The sequence below is a fragment of the Castor canadensis genome, chromosome 6 (genome assembly GCF_047511655.1).
Source record: "Castor canadensis chromosome 6, mCasCan1.hap1v2, whole genome shotgun sequence".
NCBI lineage: Eukaryota > Metazoa > Chordata > Mammalia > Rodentia > Castoridae > Castor > Castor canadensis.
Window position 1 is genome coordinate 148,832,631 of NC_133391.1, and position 27,875 is coordinate 148,860,505.

General features: G+C 41.9%; 1 non-coding gene across 1 annotated transcript; it reads left to right on the plus strand.

Annotated features, from left to right (window-relative positions):
- Positions 1 to 10,919: 10,919 nt before the first annotated feature.
- LOC141424318 (U1 spliceosomal RNA) lies at positions 10,920 to 11,083 on the plus strand. Its single transcript, XR_012449268.1, has one exon. It is a non-coding gene; the product is annotated as a U1 spliceosomal RNA (small nuclear RNA).
- Positions 11,084 to 27,875: the final 16,792 nt, after the last annotated feature.

The following is a 27,875-nucleotide window of genomic DNA, read 5'->3' on the forward strand; positions in this document are numbered from 1 at the left end:
GGGCTCAGTGGGAAGGACTTGGGCTGGGAGCCTTATATGGTCTAGGGCCCTGGGGATTTAAAAGCTGAGGCCAACAGTTGATACTTGACCTTTAGATGTTTTTCCTTCTCCCCTTTGGCCTCATCCTCCCTGTTATTAAAGACTCTGAAAGCAGCATTTAGGAGGTCCTGCTGGGGTGTTTGGGGTCCCTGTTCTAGCTTTGGGAGCTTTTTTTTAATATCTGGGGCTGACTGACTAATAAATTGAACGGATAAAAAGAGGGTCCCCACAGGAGTAGTGAGGTCTAAGTTGGTGTACTTGGTGATGGCCTCAGTAAGGCAGGCCATAAAAAGGGAGGGGTTTTCATCTGGTCCTTGTGTAATTTTTCTGATTTTTTAGAATAAGGGGCATGGACTTTGACAGTACCCTCCACTCCTGCCACCTCTCTGAGGGGGGAACATGTGGTGGGGTTGGGGTCGGATTTTAGAGAGGGGGGCTGAAGAAGCAAGGGAGGATCTGGGGGTGAGTCAGGAAGAGGGGGGTGGGGTGGAAAGGAGGGGGTCGAGGGAAAGGCTGGAGAAAGGTAAGGAGGGGTTTCGGTCTGCTGGGTCGGGATCTGAGAGGGAGGAGGAGGAAGGGGGTAGGGGCTTTGAAGGGGGAGTTGGATTAACAGGGCGGGGGGGGGTTCTTGGAAGAGATTTTCTGGAGTCTCAGCGAGGAGAAGCTAAAACACAGAAAGACGTATAGAGAAAAGGTTGAGATCAGAGTAGAGAAAGCTTGAATCTAGAGAACCTCTGGCCACTTGCCATTTTGCTGGAGGAAGTTATTGATGTCACGTAAGAGATTGGGGTTGAAGATCCCACGTTCAGGCCAGCAAGTTTGGTTATCTAAAGAATATTGAGGCCAGATTTGTATGCAGAGACAATGAAGTTTTTTTGATGTTAGGTCAGGTGTTAGTCCCAAAGTCCCAAGGTTTTTTAATAGACAGGCAGGGGACTGTTTGTGGGGATAGATTGTCCTGATCGCATAATGGGAGTATAATGGAGGGAGGGCCAGGGCAGCAAGCTCAGATTTGAAATAAAGAAGCCATGCCTACAAGGAGGCAGGGGCAAAGAGGTTCCAAGAAGAGGGGTTCAGAATACCTAAACCTGACCTAGAAGGCCAGAGTGGCTAAGGTGGAATGGACAAAAGGAAGGAAGGCATGAGAAACAACCAAAGAGGTAGGGTAGAACTTAGACTTTAATGTCAGGACTGATCATTTATTTGGAACAAAGGAAGGAAGGAAGAGTCTGTGTACACAGAATCTTTGCTTGTTTGTTTGTTTTTAACATATCAAAATATTGGCCTTCTTTCAGCTCCCTAATGTTAACATCTTTCAGACCATGGTGTCTTTCTCAAAAATAAATAATTGATATTAGCACAATAAAATTAACTAAACTACTAAACTCAGTTATTTAGATTTCTCCAGTTCTTCCACTGTATTATTTTTTCTGTTCTAGGATGCAATCCAGAATCCCATATTGCATCATTTGCCATGTCTCCTTATCTCCTTCAGTCAGTGACAGTTTCTCAGTCTTTCCTTATTTTTCTTGACACCCTACACTCTTGTAAAGTGTCAGGTATTTTGTAGAATCTGAGTTTATCTGATGTTTTCACATGATTACAATGAAGTCATGGATTTAAGGAAAGTGAATAACAGAGATGATATAGCAGGCATTCTCATTCTCTCTCTTGCTCTCTCTCTCTCTCTCTCTCTCTCTCTCTCTGACAATCTGTCTTTTAACACGGATATAACTTAAAACCTTGGTGACGCTTGAGAAGAGGGATTTTGAGACATTCAGGAGAAGGGAAAGGTTCGTGCGACTGAGGAGGGGGAAAATGGTTTCATGATGTTCTGCAGAGGAGGGAACGTGATTGTAAGTGAGTAATTCAAAAGGTTGCCTTTGGTAAAAATGCTGATAGCGCACATCACAAATGGGACACAGTGTCTAGCAAAATCTTAATGAAATGGGATTTTGCTGAGATTTTAACTTCTGTAACTGGCAGTTCAAGTATTGTGAAGCTCTTATGGAGGGTTGTTTTCTTTATCAGTACAAAGGTATGGTCATGCATGATTATATTTGAATTTATTCAAGACTAGGGGTAAGTGGACACAGGGTTTTAGGCTACAGTCTGGTTTTCCAAGGTGAATAAACAGCATATTGAGGGATATGGAGGTGGGTGTGATGGCCCCTGCCTGTTGCACCTAGCTGTTCACAAGGCTGAGGCAAGAGGCAACATAAGGCAACATTTTGTCTCTTTAAAAAAATGAAAAGGAGCATTGGGTGCTGGTGGCTCATGCCTATAATCCTAGCTACTGGGGAGGCAGAGATCAGGAGAATAGCAGATCAAGGCCCGCGCTGGCAAATAGCCCTCAAGTCTTGAAAATATCCTACACAAAAAAGCGCTGACAGAGTGGCTCAAGTGGTAGAGTGACTGCTTAGCAATCATGAGGCCCGGAATTCAAACCTCATTACTGCTAAAAATAAAAAATGAGAAGGAAGGAGCATTTGACATTGTCAAATAATCAGATTACTTGGAGAGGGTACAGTGGACAAGGGCAATCGGGAGAAATGAGATAAGGAATCAGGGGTCAGAACAGGAAAGGCCCTATATAGTGTTGGATCTCATAAGTGATCCAGAGTTTAACAGTTGCCTTCATTCTGAACCTTGACCCAAAACCCAGCCCTATCCAATTGCCTTACAAGATCAACTCACTACTTTCAAGGAATCACTAGGCAGGTGAAGGAGGAACACTGCAAATTTATCACCAGCTCAAACAATATTCCTGATCACTTGGTCAAAAATATTAATAACGTGTTAAGAAGAATTGCACTTTTTTGGCCACTGGTCCAGCCATCACCATATTTAAATTGTGCTGTTGAAAGGAACAGTAGTGTGACTCAGATATCCTCACTCATGATCTCTTCCCCACACTGCTATCCCCAGGATTTTAAACTCAGATCCTTGTGCTTGCTAGGCAAGTGATCTGCTACTTAATCCACACCCCTAGCCCATCCTGCTCTCTCTTTCTATAGATCTTCCTACCTACTTGCTTTGGTACCTCCCACTAAGCATTAAATGTTGGTTCTATCTCAAGCCCTTCTGGTTTTGTTCTGGCTATCCTGGAGCTTGAACTCAGGGCTTTGTACTTGTTAGGCAGGCTCTGTACCACTTAAGCTACACCTCCAGCCCTTCAAGCCTTCTTCTCCCTTATTCTCTTTCTCCCTAAGTGATTTCTCTGGTCCTTGTGCTTCTCTTGCTGTCCTTGCCCTGAAAATTCCAAAGTCTATACCATCTGAGATGCTACCTGAGCTCGAGACTGTATTCTGCTTCCTGGCCTCTGAGTTTTCCCTGACATGGACACCTCAAACTCAAGATGTATAAAACAAATTCTTTATCTTCTTCTCCCCCAATAAAAATCTGCTTCTTCTTTTGTTTTCCTTAATTCAGCTATTAGGACAATTAGCCAGTTTAATCCCCAAAACTAGAAAATTTAAAGGAGAAAGAGAAAGACTTCTTTTTTACTTCATACATCTCTTCTGCTGCCAAAACTCATCTATTTTAAAACCAATTTTCACCCTCAAAACTTTACCTCTTCAAAAAAAAACTTACATCTTCACTATCATCATCATTCTCTCCTCTCCTCTCCTTTCTCTCTCTCTCTCCCTCTCTCTCTCTCTCTCTCTCTCTCACATCACTCATCTCTCATCTCTTATCTCAACTGTTATTATCCCTTCATAGCACTTACTCTCTCTGGAGTTATTTATTAGGGTAACTTCTGTGTTGACCAGCAGAAATCAGATGCCCCATGAGGCTAGTTGTTACCCATAGGTGAAACATAATTTATTACTCACTTCAAGAAAAATATTCTCTGATTGCTCTTAGCCACAAGAAAAATCAGATTCTAGAAATTAGTGCATTTAGTCCCATGGTAATCAGAGGTCCTACATTAGGTAAACTTCAGGCATCTGCCTTCCTTCTTGATCGGCCTAAGGCAGAGCCACAGAAGAAAGAGTATCATGATTGGCTCCTCACTTTCCTCAGCCAGCTTCTCCCCCAATCCCAGCCCCAGTTTCTATGACTTCTGACCAGTCTAGGCTTGGAGTTTTGCTGAACATATAAATGATTCAAGATGATGCTAGTGACATACTCTTATGGGATCACCAGGAATGTGGTCCATGGTCAGCTAAAACATCATTAGATAGTGCATGACTGTATTATGCATACATGAAATTCACTTTTGAAAATGTACAATTCAGTGGGTTCTAGAATATTCACACAAGTTTGTGCAATCATCCCCTCTCTAATTTCGTAATTTTCACCACAAAAAGAAACCCTGAACCCATTAGCAATCACTCCTCATTCCCTACATCTCCCAGCCTCTGGAAACCACTAATCTACTTTCCATTTCTATGATTCTTTTTATTCATTTAGCATAATGTTTTCAAGGCTTATCCATGCCATAGCTTGAATCACTACTTTGATCCTTTTGATGGCTGAAAATAGTCCATTGCTTGAATATACATTTAGTTTATCCATGGGTTGATGGACATAACTGATTGTTTCCACTTGTTAGCTATTATGAATAATGATGCCATGAACATTCATGCGCACATTTTTTCATGGACATATGTTTTCAGTTCTCTTGGATGTATACCTAGGACTAGAACCGCTGAGTCATATGGTGACTCTATATTTAGCTTTTTGAGGAACCGCCAATCTGTTCCAAAGTGGCTGCACCATTTAAGTTACCATCAGCCATGTATGAGAGTTTTAAGTTTGCCACATCCTGGTTAACACTTACCATTGACTGTCATTTTTATTTTAGCCATCCTACTGAGCATGAAGTAGTATCCTACTGAGGTTTTGATATATTTCTCCGATGACTAATGGTATTGAGTAAATTTTCAGGTACTTATTATGGGCCATTTGCATAGCTTCTCTGGAGAAAGTCTATTCAATCCTTTGCCCATTTTTAAATTGGCTTACTTGTACTTTGATCATTCTGTGGAGAGTTCTTTATACATTCTGGGTCCTTGCCTTTTTTTTTTTTTTTTTTTTTGCTGGGACTGGGGTGCAAAGCAGGTGCTCTACCACTTGAGTCACATCTCCAGTCCATTTTGGTCAGGTTATTTTGGAGATGGGGTATAGCAAACTATTTCTTCAGACTGACTTCAAACCACGATCCTCCCCATCTCAGTCTCCCAAGTAACTAAGAGTACAGTCACCAGCACCCAGCTTTTTTTTTCTCTTGAGACAGGATCTTGCTATGTAGCCCAGACTGGCCTCAAATTCATGATCCTCCTGCTGCAGCCTCCTGAGCTCTGGAATTACAGATGTGAATCACTTGCCCTCTTGTGTTTTTGTTTTTGTTTGGTGGTACTGGGGTCTGAACTCAGGGCTTCATGCTTGCTAAGCAGGCACTCTACAACTCGAGCCATGCCCGCTTTGCCCTCTTTTGAAAGCCAGCTGAAAGGCACCACCAACTGTGAACTTTCCCCTGTAGATTTTTCAAACAGTAATAGAGTAGGACAGGGGACACTTGTCAAGTTTTTTAAGTGATTCTCTTATAAGAATAGCACATTAAACCATTCTCTCCTAAAACTCCTCTCTCTCTCTCTCTCTCTCTCTCTCTCTCTCTCTCTCTCAAATGTCCAAAAGTTTTGCTCTTCAACTCAATCTTTTTTGTGAGACAGATGGATGAAGGGAAAAGAATAACAAAAGTAGAACTTGCCTAGTATATACAAGGCCTTGGGGTCAATCCTAGAACCACTTAAAAAAAATGACAAACATAAATTTTACCTGTTCCCCACAAATCCTATATAGTTGGGGTTGATTATAATTTCTCATGCAAACCAGAACCATTGTGAATGATTTAAAATATTCTGGCAATTGCTAGGGCAATTGATTCCAACTTGTGCTTTATTCAGGAACTAAAGAAGTTATTGATGAGCCCATTATAATATAGATCCAGGTTAAAACTCCACTTATCACCTGATGACCATTAGATCCACTCCAATCAAGGACTGCAATAGATTTATGGACTTCCAGGAATCTCCTATTAGCTCAGAGCTATTCTGTACTCCCTGAAAAGTTTTGTCTCTCCCTTTACACACACCCCAGGACACAGTTACCAGGGTAATAGTCTCTGGTCCCCTTCAGAAAGGCAGGAAGGAATGTTACTGCAAAGCTGGTCCTCTGACCTTAATACCAATTCACAAATAATCTCCTTATTTGTGATTTTTGGTTTTTTGAGGAAAAAGAAATAAGGCTTATTATTCATCAGATGAAAAGAACAGGGAGAATAAACCTCTCAAAAGGCAGGAATGTTGGGGTTGACATTAAGTTCAGCCATTAGGACCAGATCCCCTCCCCCTTGGAGGTGGCTCACTGGAAACTCCCTACCGGGCCCCAAAGATTAACAAAGGGACAGTTGTTAACCTTTATCTCCCTGATGGGTGCCAAGGACAGTTGAGCAGATAGTAACCTAACTACAACTTACCTTTCTTGGTTGCCCAGCAACAGTATTCCTTTATGACCTTTCTGGTTCTTTTCCACTAGCCTCCTACATCTAGCCCAAGCCGGTGTGTGGCAGTGGGCTCCAGCTCTCTTGATGAGTTACCCTCCACAGGGCTCCTGCCTGAACAATAACCCCTGTGTTGGTGTTTGAGCCATCTCTCTACGTCTTCCATGCCTACTTCATTTCTAACAGATGGTAAAGAAAAGGCAAAAGGAAAAGAAGAGTATTTGGCCTGGCATGATATCAGTGAGATATCCTTGTAGCCAAAGGTCCGAGATGATCTCTGCAGGGTTTTCTTGTGGTAGGTAGTAATTGTTAAGTTGACTTTGGAGTATCCGGAAGAAGGCCTGGTACAGTTGGAGGAGTAGATTCATCAGTCTCCTGGATGGAGGCCAGATGGGTGATAAGTATCTTGGTGGGTCCAGTCCTGGATCAGAAGAGGGGGGAGTGAATGGTGGGGGGAACAAGAGGCTTGTTTTATAGAAGAGACATGTACCCAGGGTTTATATCCCTGTAGTTTAATGGCAGTAGGAGTTGTTAAGATAACCTGTAGGGGGCCCTTCTAAGGCAGCTGTAAGGGAAGAGGGGGGATTGGTCTGTTGTAATAAACCCATTTTCCAATCTATACTGGGTCGGGGTTTGCAGGAGACAAAGAGGTGGGTTTTGGAAGGTGGGTGTCTAGGTGAGCCCAAAGTGTTGTCCTCATGTAGGGTAGTAAAGAAGAAAGCAGAAGAGGGCGGAATGTTGGAGGGTGTGGTAGGAAGACCCGGTATCACTAGAGAATAGCGATACATGGCCTCAAAAGGGCTGATTAGCGGAGGGTTTTAAGGGAGGGCTCTGGTATGGAGAAGAGCTAAAGGTAATACTTCAGTCCAGTTAAAGTTCTTGAGTAAGTTGGGTATGTTTTTTAGGGTGTTTTTTCTACTTTTCCAGAGGATTATGGATGGTATGGGATATGGAAGTGCATTTTGACCCAATATAGAAGGTCAATTGTTGAACAATAGTAGACGTAAACTCTGGCCCATTATCTGATTGTAGTGATGTGGGGAGACCAAAACAGGGAATGATTTCCCTGAAAAGTATGCTGGCCACTGTGGAGGCTCTCTTGTTAGTAGTGGGAAAAACTTCAATCCATCCTGTTAGGGTGTCAATGAAAATTAGAAGATATCTAACAGGGAGCATATTAGTAAAATCCACTTGCCAGTCTGACCCGTGTAAGTGACCTCTTGCCTGATGGGTAGGAAGTGGGGGGACACAGATGTTTGATAGGGGGTTAGTTTTGGAGCATATGTTGTAAAAGGATGAGATTTCCTTTAGTGTTTTGTGGAAGTTAGGATTAGGAGTGATATGGGTTTTGGTAAAATGGAGTAAAGATAGACGGTTAGAGTGGAAGACTTGATGGAGGGCAGTTAGTATAGGTTTAATTTGTTATTCTGGTAGAACAAGGTATTTTTAAGAAACCAGTATCCTTTGTGCTGGCTAGCCCCCCGAGTTTTTAATAGTTTTATCTCTTTTTGTGTGTAACTATAGTGAATTGGTAGAATGGCGGGGGGGCACATTTGTTGGGCTGCCTGTGTGCTGTGGTGTCTGTCAAATTATGACTAATAGTCATGAAGGTATTATCCTTTTGATGTCCCTTACAGTGAAGGATGGCAGCTTTGTGAAGGAGAGTCGTTGCATGTAAAAGGGCCATAATATGTTTTGCATTGGTTATTGAGGATCCTTAGTTGTTAAGAAGCCCTGTTCTTTTCACATTTGACTATTAGAATGGATGATATTGTATGTATATTTTTTAGTCTGTATAAATGTTAACTGTCTGTCATTTGCCCTTTGTAATACTCTTGTAAGAGCATACAGTTCTGTCTGTTGGGAGGTAGTTGTAGGAGGAAGGCTATTTGTTTCTATTATGGTATATGCATTATTATTTGGGTGTCCCTCAACTATTGTGTATCCTGCTCTAGCTGAAGAGGTAGTGGAGGACTTTGTACGGCTGCCGTCTATAAACCAGGTTGGGGCATTGGGTATGGGGATGTCTAGGATGTGAAAGGTTGTGAGTCATCAAGTACCTCAATACAGTCATGAGCTGGGGGCTCTGGGTTAGTGAGATGTTTGAGGGTAAGAGGGTAGCAGGGTTTAGTTGCTGACATCGCCAGAAAGTTAGATCATGTTGTAAGAGAAAGAAATATAAGATCTGAACACAAGATGGGGAGATGGAGTTAAGAGCTTTGTGACTAATTAAGTCTTGAATGTTATGAGATGACCAGACTGTCATAGGTAAACTGAAAGTTATTTTTTGGGCTTCTGGTATTAAGAGAGCTGCTGTGGCCAATACTTTTAGGCAGGCTGGCCAGCCCTGGTAAATGGGGTCTAGTTGCTTTGAGAGGTAGGTTATAAGAGTTATTGAATCTTCTGCACTTTGGGCCACCAGATCCAAAGCTTGGCCCTTGTTTGAGTATAGGTATAGATGAATGATTTGTTAGGGTTTGGGATGGAGAGTTCAGGTGCCCTTGATAAAGCTTGTTTGAGAAGATTAAAAGGGGTCAGAAGGGCCCTGGGGCAAGGTAAAGTTTCACCTGGGTCCCTCCTAGCAGCCTCATATAGTAGTTTGGCTATTATTGAATAATTAGGAATCCAGACTCTAAAATACCCAGTTAATCCTAGAAAAAAAAGGATGTCCCTTTTTGTCTTAGGGGAAGGAATTTGGAGTATGGCGGTTTTTCTGTTTTGAGGTATTTGACGATATCCCAGAGTTAATAAAAGTCCCATAAATGAGTCTCATAAATGAGACTGCAGTTGAGATAAGTTGGGCCTTACTTTTTGATACCCAATATATCCCCAGTGTGCTAATGAATTGAGAATAATGGTGTGGGTTTTACAGAAGGATTTTGAGGGGCTACATAGAAAAATGTCATCTACATATTGGATAAGCTTGCTTGGGAAAAGATTGAGGGAATTGAGATCCTGCTGTAGGGCTTGGCCAAAAAGGTGGGAGGAGTCTCTGAATCCCTGCGGGAGGACCGTCCGGGTTAATTGTTGGGTATGATGGGTAATGGGGTCTGTCCATGTGAAGGCAAATAAGGGTTGGGAGGAAGGATGTAAGGGGATTGTAAAGAAGCCATCCTTGAGATCTAGGACTGAAAAGAAAGAAGTTTGGGGAGGAATCTGGCAGAGAAGAGCATATGGGTTAAGAACCACGTGATGAAGAGGGTTAACGTCAGTACTGACTCTTCTGAGGTCTTGGACTCTTCTAAAGGAGCCATTGGGTTTTTTAACTGGGAGGATGAGAGTGTTGTAAGGGAAGTTAACAGTGATTAAGAGATGAGAGGTTTTTAGTTGATCTATAATTAAGTTTAATCCCATATGTCCCTCCCTGACCAAGGGATATTGTGGGACAACAATTGGGGTAGAGTAATCTTAATGGGAGTATGATGTGAAGCTATGGAGTGGTGGGATGGATCCCAAACTTGGAGACTGACTTCCTGTAAGAGGTGGGGAGAGGTTTTGGGCTATGGAAGGTCCTGTTTAGGGAGAATAAATATGGGCTGGGCAGAATTAATGAATGGGATAAAAATGGTGGTTTTGAGTATATGGAGTATATCTTGTCCTAATATTGAAAAGAGACAAGCTGGAATAACCAGGAAGAGGTGTGTAAGGGACTTAGATCCAAAAGTACAGCAGAGAAGGGGGTGTTATTTTGGGCGAGTTTGGTATGCCATCTACTCCAACAATAGGGAATGAGGACTTTTTAAGGGGACCCACATATTTGGTTAAAACTGATCTGGATGCCCCAGTATCGGGGAAGAAAGAAATAATGTTTTCCCAATACCATCCCAGTTACCCATAGATCAGTAGACTCGCCAGTGGTGGGGGATTTATGATCTGGGTCTTGTCAGTCTCCTACCAGAATCATTGGTATTGGATCCTCGGTTGGGGGGCTATTAGAAATTTGAGGCTGTACATGAGGAAAAAGCTGTTTTCCCTGCAGACAGTCCATCCTCCAGTGTCCCCATTGTCCACATTGTGGGCAAGGCCTTGGTGGTGAACGTGGATTAGGGCAAGATTTTGCCCAGTGTCCCTTGTTTCCACATTGGAAGCAGGCCTCAGAGGGCTGTTTGTCAGGTCCCTTGGGTGGGTTTTTTGGGGCAGTATGGGGTGTCTGGTTTGGGTTTTGGAAGTTGGAGGCCAGAATTTGGCATTTTGTGCAGGTATTTTTGTCCCTTAATTGTTTGGCCTCCTCGTCCCTATTGTTACAATCTTGAAAGGCTGTATTTATTAAGATTTGTTGGGGGTGGCCTGGGGGGCCCTCTTCAAGGTTTTGGAGCTTCTTTTGGATGTCTGGAGCTGATTGATAAAGTGGAGATGTAAGAAAATATGGCCCATACTTACCTGGCAGGGGAGATACCATGATCATGAAGGTGGTTTTCCCAGGGCGAGGCTTATCCATTGCACTCCGGATGTGCTGACCCCTGCGATTTCCCCAAATGTGGGAAACACGACTGCATAATTTGTGGTAGTGGGGGACTGTGTTCACGCTCTCCCCTGTAAAAAAAAAAAAAAAAAAAGAAAGAAAAGAAAATATGGCCCTCTTGGAAGGCGGGGTTTAGTGTATTTGATCATTGCCTCCATGAGGCAATTAAGAAAGAGGATGGGGTTTTTACCTGGATTTTGTGTGATTTCTTTGATCTTATCGTAGTTGACTTGTTTATGGCTATTTTTGTCCATGCCTGTCAGTAGGCAGGAAATCATATGATCTCAGGAATTTGATCCTGAGACCCCATCTTGATAGTTCCATTGAGGCTCAGCCTTAGGTACTGCCTCAGCAGTAGGGGGATGTCTATTGGGATGCTGTTCATGGAGTTGGTCAGTGTGTTGTTTTGCTGCCTTCCATATTCTCTCCTTTTCATCATCCATGAGGGTGTCAATAATGTTATAAATGTCACTCCATGTGAGGGCATAGGCTTGAGTAAGATGGAGGAATTCCTTATGGCATCTTGTTGGATTGTCTGAAAAGGAGCCCAATCATTGTTCAATTTGGGAGACATCTAGCATAGAAAAAGGGACATGGGCTCTGAGTGTTTCTTCCACTCCTGTCACCTCTCATAGCGGGAGAATGGGAGCCTGGAGGGGGATGAGTAGATGTGGATATTGCAGGAGTGTGGGAACGTGCACTTGGGATCAGGTGTGAGGAAGGGACAAAGGAAGGGAAGGGGCTGTGATTGAGGAAGGGTTTTCTAGGGAAAGAGAAGAGTCTTCTGGAGAGGAGGGGGGCTTGGAGGAGTTGGGTTTGGGGAGAGGAACTGATAAGGTGGGGGTCATCAGCAGGATCTGGATCAAAAGTTGATGGGAGGGGATTAGGAGCAGGAGCTCAGGGGGAGGGGTGAGAATCAAGAAGAAGGACTTGGAGAAGGCTGCAGTTTGAACAAAAGGAAGGTCAGGACTTGAGATGAAAGAAAGTCTGAAGATATGGGGCCTCTTGCCATTTGCCATTTCTCACAATAAAATTGTCAAGATCTTGGAGAATATTGGGATCAAAAACACCAAATTCAGGCCATTTTGAGGAGTTATCTTATCTATATTGTGGCCAAATTTGTGTGGCACCAGGAGTGCCAGATGGAGAGGCCACATCCAGGTCTTACCTGTCCCTGTAGATGTTGGAACTGGTGTTGAATGTGCGGAGTGGAATCAGCAAAGGGCCCTGCAGGAGGTCGCAGAGGAACAGAAAGTTAGGGGCTTATATATGACCAACAGGTCAAGCCCCAGAGTAGCGTGGCTATTAAGTAGAAAAAGCTGACTAACAATAACTTTTGGGCTCAAGTCCAATCAGAAGGGGAAGTTGCCCCAACCCTATTCCCAAAAGAACTGTCAGTGTGATGGGGAGGTTTAGCAGAAAGCATAATAGTGATAGATTCATATAGAAGATAGTGATGAGGGAAAGAAAGGAGAGAAAGAGAGATTTGGAGAAAGGTCAGGAGGTTTGGGGATGGAGGTGGGTACCAGCAGCCTCCCTCTTGGGAGCTTAAGCACCTCTTGGCCCTAGTGCATCCATATAAGCCTGGACCGATGACCCCGTGGGGGTGCACCACTGACCATATGAGGACTGCCACAGAATCGTGGTAACCCAAAAAGGGCATTTCCTCTGCTCGAAACACTCTCCTGGGTTTTGACACCAAATGAAAGGAAAATGAAGGAGAGAGAGAGAGACTGAAAAAGAATCTGTGACTTCTACAAGCAGCAGATCTTTATTAGGGAGAAGAGACCTGAGAGGGACACTTGGCCATCAAAGTAACATTCAGAGAGGGTCAAGGGCATGCCTCTCTTACATGCTGGGGTTTTTAACCATCCTGTGGTGGGAAAAAGGAGGTTGGAGAGGATGGGCATTAGCAAAAATGACTGTGACAGGAGAATTGGGGGAAGGTGTTGGACATTTTCAGGAAGGTCTTTGGGGCTGGGCAGCCAGCCATACAAGTTGTTTTTCTCTGGCTCTTTTATCAGATGTAGCCATGTTTGCATTATTCCAGTGTTTCTCAATATTCCAGCACTAGCTGCTCAGGAGGCAGAGATCAGAAGGATCACAGTTCAAAGCCAGCCCGGGCAAATAGTTTGAGACACCAAAAGAAGTGGGGGGAGGAGCTGGTGGAGTAGCTCAGGGTATAGGCCTTGAGTTCAGACCCCAGCACCACAAAAAAAAAAAAATTGAAAAATAGCAACTAACAGAACAATCTAGTTCGTTCCATTGTTTACAGTGGTTCAAGATGATAATTATGACTGACAGCATCACATTAAGCACCATTATCTTCTCTTTGTTACAGTTAGGAATACATCTACATGGTCAGCAAGGAGCTTAATTTTAATTTGTTGAACATCAATTTAGTAGAAGGTTTTTCTAAACTTTGCATTTTGGAAAGCTTTTATTCTTGGAGAATACAAACACATTTAACATACAAAGAGGCCAGCAATAGTTAGCATCACAGTTTTACAGATATTTTATTATACATACATATTAATTTAGTTATTACCCTTGGAGTAAAACCTCAAATTTTTCTATAGGTAAGATAAAAAGTGTACAGTGTTGACAAAAGTCAAAACTCTAGATTTCCCATCAGTTAGGGGGACAGTGTCAGTAAGCCCAAATAAGTCTACTTTTTAATGTTTAACTTTATCTCATATATATAAAACTATTTACCCAGCCAAGACAAACAGATATAGTCTAGGTTCCAAACAGCAAGGACTGCCCAAATGACAGGCCTTCCCCAGCTGAATAACACTGACCATAGATAGCAGAAATGCCAATGGACATCGGCATTGACCATTTTTATATGTAGGAGGTTCAGATACAATGTATCTTAGATCAAAGACAGCATCAACTGGCCATTTTATATATGTAAACTTACACATTTTTGACTCTGCAAACATTTGCACACTGTTTAGATAGGAGTCTTTACTCCCATTTTCTGCATGGTGAGCAGGAAATGTTTCTCTCTTTCCCCCACTTTTATACTGTTATACTAAATTCCTTTCCTAATAAACTTTATAATTTCACTACAAAAAAAATTTGAAGTTCAAATATATAGTGCCACATACCTTTAGTCACAGACACATATATATACTAACTATATTAGAATCACTTAAAACAATAGTTGTTTAACCACGATTATAAAGTACTCATTAAATAAAATGACACATAAAAGAACTGTTAATTGACTCGGTCTCAGTTTCCTCAAAAGTCAAAACCCTGACAAAAATCAATAGAAAACATAAACAGTGAGTGATGAGGGCTAAGCATGAAGTTAGGAAAACTGGTGGCTGAGAACCATGGCTTAGATGTTGATAAGAAATTACATCCTAGACTGCTGCTGCTAACAGAATGCTTTGTGACATACAGCAGGGTCTTGCTGACCTGCAGTCCTTGGAGTTCCCCAGAAATAGCAGTTCTAGCCTGAGCATCCAACCCTAAAACCCCTTCTACCCAGCATGTGGTAGGAATTGATGGTGTGGAGCCCAGTCTCTGACAGTTAATAACACATAACTCAGTTTTTCAGGACTAACCATTTATACCCCTATAGACCCAAATAAAAGTTTGAGGTGCAGTGCTCCTTTTTAAGCACCCATCTGGAGAGTGCACTTTGACTTTGCTTTAACTTTGCCTTACATAAATAAATTTGTCCCAATCCTCATATTGGAACAGCAGCACTCCCTGTGCTCAGCTGCCCACTGCTTCTGTGTGTCCTAATAAACTTTTTGCTTTTCCTCCTTGCTTGTACTGGTAAACTCTTTTATCAACCTGTGTCACCAAAAAATCCCTGGCAGTTAACTTGACAAAACAAAAGCCTTTCCATTAAGCCAGTTTTTTTGCAAATGTTATCAAGAACATAACATTATTTTAAGACAGCCTTGTTATTATAGATATGGAATATTAGGTTTTAATTTTGCAAGAGTACATTAGAGTGTGACCTTAGAAAAATCTTGTGGTAGCTCTGAGATTATAATCAATTTAGTCACGCACACAGTTTTTATAAGCTCCATTTTTAAAAATATTTTTAAGACTTACTCTGCATTTTATACTACTTTTTAAACAGTTTTCTGAAGGTTTGTCTTTGTCGTTTTTGTCGTGGTTGTTGTTTTGGAACAATTCTTTACAAAATCCTCATCCAAAAGCATTTTTCTCCTTAAACTTTTTTTTTCAAAAATTATATCCCCAATATCTTCCTATATCCTATTTGTTGATTCTCTTCCATCTCTTTTTTCTAACTTGTATTTTAAAATAACTTTTACAAAACTGTTGAACTTAGAAAAAAATATTTTTCCAAGTAAAATAAAATATTCTTTGTAGTCTTTCAGTTTCATGAAAAAAGAAAACATTCTTAAATTGTCATATGCAAAGGGTGACATGGGGGTAGGTAGGCAAGAAATGTATATTAGATTTAGTAGGTTGATATTCGGCCCCATGTCACCCTTTCCACACCCTTTCTGTTTGAGCTACTCTAATATTTCCCAAACTCCCTCATCAGCTCAGTTACTGGGTCGAGTTTTGCTGAAGAGAGATAGAAGGTAGGAAGAAGAGGGCTCAGTCTACTCCTGGCTCTGGAAGAAGCAGACTATTGCAGACAAATGGGCTGCAGCGCAGTGTAGTTCTAATCATGGAAGTTCCTACTCAAGCCACTTGTCAATTAGGACATCTCAGCAGTACATATGTGTTGGAAGGCTCCAAGCCACAAGTGTAGCAGCTTCATGACCTTTAAGTAAACCCATGTCTCCATTTTGCTCCTCCAGCTCATCCAATGCCTTTGTAGCAAATTCCCTGCATTCAATCCCTTTCTGCTGGAAATTGGGACCCTGACGGATACAAAATGCTTGCAAAAACCAATCCAGGACTGGGACAAGACTCAAGTGGTAGAGCACTTGCCTAGTATGGGCCAGACAGTGGATTCAATCCCCAGTATTGGAAAAGAAAAGAAAAGCCAATTGCCAAAAGCAATGCTCTCTCCTAACATCTTTGAATTCCTCTCCTTAGATCAATTGTTGCATATTAGAATCATTTAAAACCCTAAAAATACTAATGCCCCACGCTTCCAGAGATGCTGATTGAATTGCCCAGGCACTAGTGAGTTTTAAACTCCCCCCAGGTGACTTAAATATGCAGACAGATTTGAGCTCCATTCTCTCTATCATGCCAAGGGATTGCTGTTCTCTGTTCATTACCCCCATTGGGCCAGCAATAGATTCAGAGCTACATCAACAAACTCCCCAAACTCTTGAAATATTATTAAACTGTTATCCACACGGTGAGATTTCAGGTGACTTTAATTTTATTTCTTATACTTTACAGAGTTGTATTAATGAACATTGTTTTAAGTTATTTTGAAAGCTATTTCAATGTATGAAGAGAAATGATCCTGCTGCCTGCACCAGCACACAACTACACCCACATCACTGAATTCAGCCCAAACTAAAATTATATTCCACCATCTTTGTTTAAGCATCCTCAAAATCCATTCTTAGAAACAAATGAGGGCTTTAAAAAATGTCAATAAGCAATAGGTTACAGGTGTGTGTTGTTGTGATTGGGAGCTGGATGAATGGAACCCGACTGGCCACTCCTGGCATAAGCAATCTCATCTGTTTGACCCAGAATGCTGTAAAATCATTTTGTATTGCCATTTCCTTGCTCATCTTACACCTCGATTTGTCCCACCCTATTCTACCCCAGGGCATGCAGTATTTTGAATTTATTTATTGATGAAGCAAAATGAGAGGCAGAACATGAAGCAATTCCTACACCAAATGAAAGATTGCATCCTTGGGCAAATGAACTACCCCTTCTTGGGACAGGGAAAGCTCAGAAGGTTACATTTCAGAAGTCTTTTCATGTTGGGATATTCAACTTTTTTTTTTTTTTTTTTTTGCTGACCTAATTGATATCTTTGATTTTTGCTTTCCAATTTAATCCAGTGCTTCCAACTTTTTTCTTATCATGGCTCAGTTGAATCTACACTGCCTCTGGGTCACCATATCAAACTTTGTACCTATACCTAGAGACATCAAACTGCCATAATTGGGCTCTTGTCTATGCCATTTCCTCTGGACGATGTGTTTTTCAGATCAGATAAACCCTCAAGACCTATGGGTACATAGTACACACCAGGCACTGTGTTAGGCTTTAGTATAATTCTTCCTCTCTCTGCCATCAGCTCTGGTGGCCTGGCCTACATGTCACCTCATCTACAAATTTTTCCTTGACTTCACCACAGGGAATTTATGGCTTTCTGATTCCACATTTCAAAACAGTTATTGAAATAAACCCTTGGCATTCATAAATTTAACATTCCTAGTTTAGCTGATTCAAAAGTTATTCTACATATAAGTCTACAAAGTGTCATCACTTTCATTTGAACAAAGCACAAATGGGAGTTGTTCTCCCTAAAGAGCTGAAGAAAGGAGTGAGTCTCAATAGCCTTCTGAATCAGTTGGGATAATTCTACCTCTAATAGAAAATAAGAATAACAATATTTATTTTATATGACAAAGGATCTGTAGCATGTGTGAGGCCCTGGAGTCAATCCCAGCACTGGAAGAAAAAAAAAATAGAAGCAAATAGTCTAAAGAGGGTGCTCCAGAATTTGCTTAGCTTCTCAACAATTGGGGAACTGAGTCAGGATTTTTGCAAGTCTCTTAGCCAAATCCACATGGTTTCATGACGACAACAGCTCTAAACACTACCTCCTCACATAGCCTCATACCAAATGAGATGGAAGGGTAGGCTTCCTTTCCATCTCACTTTTTGCCAAGAAGGAAAAAGTCTTAGCCAGGTGCCAGAAGCTACACCTGTAATCCTAGCTACTCGGAAAGCAGAGATCAGGAGGCTTGTGGTTCAAAGCCAGCCCCAAACAGTACACAAGCCCTAAAAACAGGGCTGGTGGAGTGCTTCAAGTGGTACAGCACCTGCTTAAGCAAGCCTGAGGCCCTGAGTTCAAACCCCAGTACCACCAAAAAAAAAAAAAAAAGTCTTCCTGGAACTCCTCTATTTCCTTTTCCTTTCATTTAATCATCTAGAACTTGAACATGTTCTTTCACTAAACTAAATACAGTTATCCCCCATATCTGAAGGGGATTTGTTCCAGGACTCCCAGGGGATACCAAAATCCCCAGATGCTCAAGTCTCGCACAGTATTTGCATATAACCTATGCACATCCTCTTGGATATTTTAATTCATCTTTAGATGACGAGGTAAATAATTGTTCTGTATTCTTTAGGGAATAATAACCAGAAAGAAGTGTGTGCAGGCACAATCATCCTAGGCCTAACACATTTTCAAGCCATAGTTGGCTGAACCCATTGATGCTGAATCCACAGATGTGGAGGGCTGGCTGTGCTTGCTGACAGTCAGGTGGCCATGCTGGATTGAATCAGCACTTCCAGGCCAGCAGCGGTAGCAGCATCCTGGAACTTGTCAGAAATGCACATTCTTAGGCCTCCCTAGACCTGCTGAATCAGAAACTCAGCCCGGGATTCTGGGTTTGAACAAGTCCTCCATGAGATTCTGATGCAAGCTAAAATTTGGAATTACTGCTTTAGAATCATGACTCACCCTGATCCTGGGGGAGGTGGGAGGGGCGGGAATCTTTACTTAAGCACCTTGCCTCCTGGAATAAAATCAGGATTCTATAAACTAAGGAAAGATAGGGGAATGCCTGTGGGCAGACAGCACCCTTATTATATATTTTCATTTGTATGATCACTAATTGCATTATTTCCCCTTTGATTTTCTTGCTTACCCTCACTCAACTGCATGTTTTTTGAAAGCATAAAATTTGTCTTTTTACTAGTTGGTTCTATCCCTAGCACAGCTGAATGCACTCAATCAGTTCTTGCAGAACAAATGTATAAACATTAAAGTGGCCTCTCCCTTCTAACTGCCCATTCCCTTAACAGCTGCTTCTTGCTGCTTTCTGTTTAAAGAACATTTTCACATCGGCTCATGCAAGCCAGCCAAGAGCTGTCTCTTCCAGGGAGAACAGACATACAGGATCAACTGGAGACCCCGTCTTTTTAAAGGCTTGTTGGACCTTTATGTGCATACATTTTTGTTTAAGAGTGTCCTCAGGGAGAACTGCTACACAATAGCACAAAACAGACCATGTTGGTTGTGGAGCTGAGTTCTGGCTGCCAGCTCTTGGCTGGGCTCTCTCTCAAACACAACCTGGAAATAAGCCCACAGGCTTCGTGATCAGCAAGAACAGCATTGGGGGAATGACAGGTAGCAGCAACACTCATTTTATTCTGCCCACACAATGACATGGACAAGCCTCTTGGGCTATCTGAAGTCACTTGTATTAGGTAGGACACTTTGGGTTGCAAGTGACAGAAACACAAATTCAAAGTGGTGAAAATAATGGCGGAGGTGGGGGATGGACCTATAGGTACATAGAACTGAAAAAGCAAAGCATAAGGTAGTATCAGTTTCAGCCACAGCTGAATCCAGACGCTCAGACAAGTCATCCAGAACCGTCTCTCTTCATTGCTCAATTGGGTCTCTTCTATTTGGCTTCATTCTCTGGTAAGTTTTCACAAAGAAAGCCAGGAGCAACTCCAGGCTTACATCCCATTTGCTTGGTACCTACAGCAGTAAGCAAGCCTCTCTTTCACGACAGGGTGGGCAAAAGTCCTGAGATGACTTTTATGTCCTAACAAGTCGCATGGACATTCCAGTAGAGACAACTGCTTAGGTTAACAGACATCCTAGCTTGGAGTAGAGGCATTGGTCTGGTGGGGCAGGAGGCCTCACCAGAACCACATGCACAAAGAGTGAGGAAAGTTGCCTCCCGAAAACCCCTAAGTCGTAGTGCTGTTGTCAGAGGAGGGAGAGAGAGCTGCTGAGGAGCTAAAATCCATAGATGACCAGTCTGTGTGCCTACTGTTCCTTATTTTGGATCCTTGAGTAACACCATGAAAAAAGGCACCCATATATGCGTCCAGGGCTGGGTATCATTTTCCAAAACAAAGAAGAAAATAAACTGTCTCCTAAAGACAGAAAGAACAGGCTCATTCTATTTTCCACTTACTTGGAAATAGCTCCCAGCTCTCCAGAGCAGGACTGGGGGTGGCACCCACAACCTCTCTCCCTGTGTAATTTAATCCTCCAGAGCATCTGCCTCACTCAATAGTCAGCTCAACCACACCCCCTCCCTCCCGTGGTTTCTTGGCCTGCTTTACTGTCTTTTGTAATCAACAGTTAACATCTGCGGTATTTTATTTGTAGCAGGAAGAATTTTTTTTTTTCCTTTACCCTTCTTCCTTTGGGGTTGAATGCAAAATGGATTCAAATAATACAATGAGGCAGACAGGCTTCTTAGCATAGTAACCTGAAGATTTGTTAAGCTGGGAAGTGTTGGAAGTTTGAATATCCCTTCTGTCACTTCCCAGAGCAGGCCTTTCCAGCACTCTCCTAGCTCAAAGCCGTGGGTCCATCCAGGAAAGAACCATATAAAGCTACAGAACTGCTAATTCAGACTGAGAAAGGGGGGACAAACAAAAGAAGAGCTATGGCAGAAAGGGAGAGGAGACAAGAAATCCAAGGGAGTAAAAAGAAAAGGCAAGATGTCTCTGACTTCTTTTTGGGGGCCTATATTTTGTTTCCATCTGCAAGACAATACAAGCTAGATAAGAAGATATAATCTTTAACTTGATGACAAAATCAAGGACAGTCCCTTTCCCCTAAAGTTCTTTCACCAGAAGTTCAAGAACTTTTAATAAAATGACAACAAGGTGAATACCAAAGGAAGAAGAAGCATTCAGGCTTAAACAGTTCTAAACTGAGTTTTACACACCAAGGAGGAAACTAGGCAGGAAGGTGGTAAAATAGAGTGAAGAGACCACCCCCTAAATTCCAACTGTCCTATGGGCCTCTAAAGACAATCTTCCACACTTGGTATCTGTGCTTTATTGGCTAGTCCATTGATGGCCTGGATCCAACAACTACTTCCTTTCCAACACAAGGGTAAAGCATTGCAATTGCATGTTTGTTTGTCTGTTTGCTTGTTTAGGCAGTACTGAGGTATGAACTCAGGGCCTCATGCTTGCTAGGCAGATGCTCTCCCACTTAAGCCATGCCTCTAGTCCTACTTATTTATTAAAGCATTCAACTAGTGAATTGTAAAACATCAGAAAAGTTTTTTTTTGCTGAATTCAAATCTCTACTGAATTCATTTCTCAAATAAATATATTTCTTCCCCTCTACTGAACTTGTAATTCCCTTCTACATGTGGGTATTATGAATCCTTTCAAGAAGCTCCCTCTGTCCTCCTAGAGGTTCTGTGGAAGCCGACTTCTCAATTTCTGGGTATCTTCCTATAGGACACTTCTGTCTACAAACCTGAAAGACTCATTTGGTTTTCCCCCTCCCCTCTTCACTACCTTCTCTTTTTTGTCACAATTGTTAGTAGAAAACAGGAACGTTCTATATTATTTGGTTTTCTGTTATTATAACAAATACCTCAGGTAAATCAACTTATAAAGAGAAGTTTACTTTGACTCATTTATTTGGACAGTCCAGTCCATGATCAAGTGGCCCCGTTGGTTTTGGGCCTGTGACAAGGTAGCAACATTACGACAAGAGTACTTGACAGAGCAAAACCTATGTGCCTCATAGCCAGAAAGACCTGAAGACCTGTGACTACGCCCACCTCTTAAAAGTTCTACCACCTTCCAAAGAGGTCAAGCTGGTGACCGAACCTTTAACACATGGTCCTTTAGGGGACGAATCTAAGCTGTAGCTCAAGCTAAGTAGCAAGAGGTTAATTAAAGGATATTAGGTCACCAAGTACCAGGGAACCAGCTTTGGACTAGGAAACCGCCCCAGTAAAATCTTCTAACAATAATGGCTCTATTGCCACTGCATGCCACCTAGCATCTCTGGCCAGGATTTTCCCCCCCAGGTTGTGTAAGTCACATTGTAGACATTCTAGATTCATTTATTACAATTTCCAGCAGATGGTGTCTTATTCTAATATATCAGTATGCTAATGATGATTTTTTTTTTTACAGATGGAATTAAAATGCTTTGGGAAGAATTAGTTAGCATTTTCCTTCTTTCATTTTTTTTTCTTTTTTCTTTTACAGTGCTGAGGATTGAACCCAGGGCCTTTTACATGCTAGCAAGCACTCTACCAATAAGCTGTACCCCAGCTCAGGTTAATACAAAGATGCAATAAAAGTTAGCAATAAGCATGTCATCATATGTGATAAAATAGAAACTACCACAGCTGTTTCCATAGAACCTAAAACCACTACCATGGTGCTTTCTGGAAGATGCAATTGCTCCACTCTTAGCCAAAGTCTCATTTCCACCTAAAATAGACTTCCTTCCATGTGAGTGATCTGGTGGAATGGAAGGACTCATATTGAACTTTATCAAAATTCATATTGAAATTTACTCCTTGTTGTGGTTTGGATATGAAATGTCCCCCACAAGCTCATATAGCCTCCTGCCAATGGCACTGTTGAGAGGTAATTAGATCACTTGGTGAGTTTGTAGCTGAATGAAGTCTAGTTGGAGAACGTAGGCCACTGGTGGGCATTTGTTTGAAGGACAGATTGTGTCTCTGTTCCCTCTCCCCCATCCTTGTCTCTCTGTTTCCTGGTTGCAATAAGATAAGCAGCTTTCTTCTACCATGTCCTTCTGCCATGCTGTTTCTGCTTTGCCACAGGCCTAAAAGCAATGGAGCCCAGCCAGTCATGGACTGAAACCATGAGCCAAAGCAAATCTTTCCTCCTTTTAGCATATTTCTACATATTTTGTTACAATGAGGAAAAGTTAACTAACACACTCCCCATTGTGAAATATCAAAAGGTGGGACCGTGGAGAGGTGAGAGCTCATGAATGAACTAATCCATTCATGGATTAATGGTTTAGTGGATTGATTAATGGGTGATCTCAGGAGTGGCTTTGTTATAAAAGGGAGCTCTATCTGGCTTGCAAGTGCTGTCTTGTCATGTGATGCCCTATGCCGTCTTGGGACTGCAGAATGTCCCCACTAGCAAGAAGACCTTACCAAAAGTAGCTGCCTGATCTTTCAGCCTTGAATTTTCCAGCCTTCAGAACTGTGAGCTAAATACACCTTTATTCTTTATAAATTATTGTGGGTGATATTCAAGTTATAGCAACAGAAAATGGATGAGGACCACAGTCTACGAGGAGCTCTAACTACAAAGAAGCCTGGTAAGCCTCTGAGGTCCACCCCTGAGTGTAGGAATTTGTGAAATGATGTTCTGCAAACCAATCCTCAGGGGCAGCCCTGAGATGTGCAGTGCAGCACATCACGTCTCCCTGCTCTTCTTTCCTGGCTGCTCTGCAAAGCCACTCAGCCTTTGATCTTTAAAAGGCTCTGTCAATAACTGTGATGACAATCTGAGGAGCTCTGCAGAAGACAGCAATTCTGAAATCAACAAAAAGATTCCTTTTTGTCATGTTATGCATTGCAATTTAGTAGTTACGGTTGCATTATACGTACAAGGCTACTAAAAATCTCAAAGTGTTCTCTCTGTATTATTTCTTCAGTCTATACTGAAATACAAGTGGAACTCCCACTAGGTCATCAGAGCACACACATTAATTAATAATAAATTAGTAATTACCACCCCCAACACCTGATACTCAACAAGATGACAGTAAAGGAAGAAAATGGAAGAGAGGTATCACCAGTTCAAGGACTTCAGAGCCTGAGTGTGGATGAAGTCACAGCCTTTAAAATACAGAGTGTCTGACCCAGAGGAGGAAGCAGACAGCCCTGCAGAGAGACCTACGTCAAGTGGTCAAGCCATCCCTAAACATCAGCTGTTCTCACAGCTGCAAGTCTGCTGACTTTCCCCACTGTCACAGATGAGACCAACCCAAGTAGGTGTACATAATTCATTACTCAGCACAGCAGGCAGTGTGAGCTACACATTCCCATCAGTTCTACCTGTTCTTCAAGCCTCAAGGATGTGATACAAAACTGACCAGCTGAATACTGCCCAGGAATGCTGAGCTGTGAAACCCCCAATCTTAAGAAGGAACTACTAGCAAGCCTGCACTTCCTTTACCCCACAGGAAGTCACTATCTTCATTATAGTAGTCAGAAAACAAAGCTGTCCTCTGACCTGGGGGAGATGATATTTCTACTTTCCAAAGATGTTTGCTTGGCAACCTTGAAAAGATTGGACAAAAGCTGTTGCAAAATGTGCAGAAACACCATAGAGAATGGCCTCCCGACGCTCTGACAGGTGGGGAAGTGAGATAGCAAATAAGGGGTGAAATACAGGTTTGGGTAGGAGGGGCAATGCCTAGCCACTGCTCCAACCCAGGGTGGAAAGATGGAGAATCATAAGATGGTGGTACTTTTCTACCCCTTTGACTTTGAGGACCAGTTTAGGGGGATGTCACCTGCTGAGTTTTAAGGTTACAACTTCCGTTTCCTTTTAAATTTGTTTTTATTAGCGTATATTAATTGTACAAAGGGGTTTCATTGTGATATTTCCATATATGCACAGCCTCCTTTTCTTGAGTTACTGATGTCATAGGATGTTAAGAAGTGGGGGTGAGCCTTACAGGATAAGTTACATAGGAAACAAGCGAAGGTTCAGGGACAGACAGGAATGACTAGGTTGCGCTGTCATTGGAAGAGGGGCTACTGTTGAAGAGACAATCTGAACTCAGAGATGTCAATGGAAGCCAGCAGAGCTCTGACCATGAAGACCACTCCTTTTCGGACAATGACTCAGTTCCTGCTCAGATCCCAGGGCCTTGAACAGAGTCCTTTAAAGCCCTTCATCCTATCCAGGTGGCCCCTTCAGGTAAGGCCACCTCTCAGGGGAACCCCCAAACTACTGTCCTCATTCCTTTCCTACCTGGGTAACATTTAGCTTTTAAAATCAAGCCAGGTAGATACAGAATGGAAGAGCAACTGATGGTTACAGAATAGAATGTAAGCCTCACCAGCCTTGACAAAATGAAAGCAAAATTACAGATGTCAGAAGATCCAAAGTAGAATTAGAGAGAAGTGATTAAGGAAAGGCAGGGGCTTTCTGTTGTTGTTGTTTGCTTTTAATAAAGAGGGAAATCAAGAGAATACCGCTTAAAATCATTGGAATACAAAAGAGGATTACTTAATGTTAAAAGAATAACCAGTACAGGAACTAAAAATAATAGTATAGAGGGCCTGGCATGGTGGTTCACACCTGTAATCCCAGCTACTCAGGAGGTCGAGGTAGAAAGATCATGGTCTGAAATTGGCCCTGAACAAAAACATGGGACTATCCAAAAAATAACTAAAGGAAAAAAAAAAAGGTTCAAGTAATAGAGCACCTGCTTGAGTTCAACCCAGTACTGCCAAAAAATATAAATAACAGTACATTTTACTGGGAGAGAAATGTGAGCAGCTAAATCTTTATCTCCCACAGGAGGAAGTCAAGAGATAATGTCTACAGTTGACAAGCCAAGAAGTAGCAGTGCACACATAGTATTTAGACGTGCAGAGGAAAGTACCTGAAAACTAGAACCCAGTGGCTACCTCTGGGTAGCAGTCTGGACCAGGGATAAGTTTACACTTCTGGAGAATTCAATTTTTTTAAAGAAATAAGTTGTTTACCTGTATCACTTTGTTTATTAAGTTAAACAAATTTTAGAGATAAAGGACTATGGTATAGCTCTGTGGTAAAGCACTTGCCTAGTATGTGTAAGGCCCTGGGTTTAATTCCCAACACAGAAAAAAAAAATTCTTAGCTGTGCATGGTGGCACACACCTATAATCCCAGCATTTGGAAGACTGAGGCAATAAGGTTACAAGGTTGAGGCCAGTCTGGGCTACATAGTGAGACCCTTTGCAAATTAACAACAAAAAAATTCTTAAGCTGTTTTTCTTCTTCCTTTATTTCCGATATGACTCACCAATCTAACTTTTCTTTCTAGTTCTAAAAGCACTGACTTTAAGGCTATCCACCAAAATTAAGGATGTTTAGTATATCAAACATTTGGCTAAACCAAATGCCTGAGATCCAAATGAAGAATTTCCATCTTATTTGTTTACTCATTCACTGTGTGCTTTGTGACAGCTTAATTTGTAGTAAGCAATGCAGATATGAAGGAGAGTGTGAAAGATTGGGACACTGACTTTAAGGAGATTACAGTTCATTGCGAGAAAAGCTTGATTAATTATTTATACACTTTTGTTTACTGTGTTAAGTGTAAGAAGTAAAAATAATAGTAAAGGAAGTCATGAGAGCTAGATAGAGACAGGGATGGCTATCAGGTGAAAGGAATTCTAACATGTTTCAACTGTTTCTGTATTTCTGGGCGCTCACAGCCAAACCTAATCTTTGTTGGGATATGTGCTAGGGGTTGAACCAAGGACCTCATGCACGGAAGTTACTCTCTACCACTGAGTACACACCCGGCCACAAATGCAAAATAGCTAGCATAACTCCCAGCAATGACGAGGCTATCTGCCTGTCCACACTGAGCAATGCTTTCTTGACTCTGAATCTTAGCACATCCCTGAAGCTGTACCTGGGAAGAAAAGCTGGGTGCTCTCTGCCCCCAGGGGTTTTGTTTTCTTTGCTGAGCCCAGGATGCTCTTACTCGAGGACTCATCAGCATGCTTGCATCCACTTACTCGGGTTGGACTCTTCATGGAGTTCCTGAGGCTAGCACACTGCTTTTACATCAGACTATTTTTTAGTGTTTCCAATGCTCTTCAGTACTAGACTGGTAAAACTCAAAAGATGAGCTGAGCCAGGCATGGTGATGCATACCTATAATCCCAGATACTCAGGAGGCTGAGGCAAAAAGATTGCAAGACCAAGGCCAGCCTATCTCAACATAAAATAAAAAAGGGCTAGGAGTTGTAGCTCAGTGATAGAGCACTTCCCTAGCATGCACAAGGCCCTGGGTTCAATCCCCAGTACTGCAGAACATCAGCAAGACAATAAGCTGAACTGAATGTGGGAGAGGGTACCAAAGAGATCCCAGAAAATACAAGGCAAATAGATAAGTATTACCCCACCTACATTTTTAAGGTGACAATTTACAACTGATAATACATGTTTTCAATATTAAATATTTATTCCTGTTCTTAACATTTGTTTTTGCTGTTTTTGTTGTGTTTGTGTTATTTTGAAATGGTCAGATCTGGCCATCACTGAACTCATTATGTAGCCCTGGCTAGCCTCCAACTCATGATCCCGTTGCCTCAGCCTAACTAGTGCCTGAATTGCAGACATGGGCCACCAGCTCCACATTTAATTTCTTATATCAGGTACATATTTATTCTATACACTAAAATAAATATCCAAGATAAAAAAGAAAAACCATTAACACTTGGGTAAAATGATGACTCCAAAATGGACAGTCTAAGAATCCTGAGTTCTCCCCTCCCCTACCACTTTAGGTCTATAAGAAGGAGGAAGCTCCAACCAACAGAATCATCTGGCCCAAAAGATCAATAGCTCTGAGACCGAGAGGTCCTGCCTTAGAATTTTGGGTTTTTTTTTTTTTTAATGGTATTAAGGTAAATAATGCAATGTAATAAGATTTATTCTTTTACTGTACTGTTCTGTGAGCTTTTATCACTTAAATTTGTACATCTATATCTAGCATGTTAAGTAGATAAGGACTGCTGCCGTTTTTAAGTTTCTATTTTTGTGCTTTGTTTTGTCTGGATGCTTCATGAGGAGAAGGAATGAGTTACTGTGACTTTTGCCAAAGAAAATAATGAGGAAGAAGGAGTTCAAGATCTGGAAGGGCTTAACAGTGCCTGACACATTGGAGAAATTCATTAAATGTTGATCTGGTCCATGAACCAG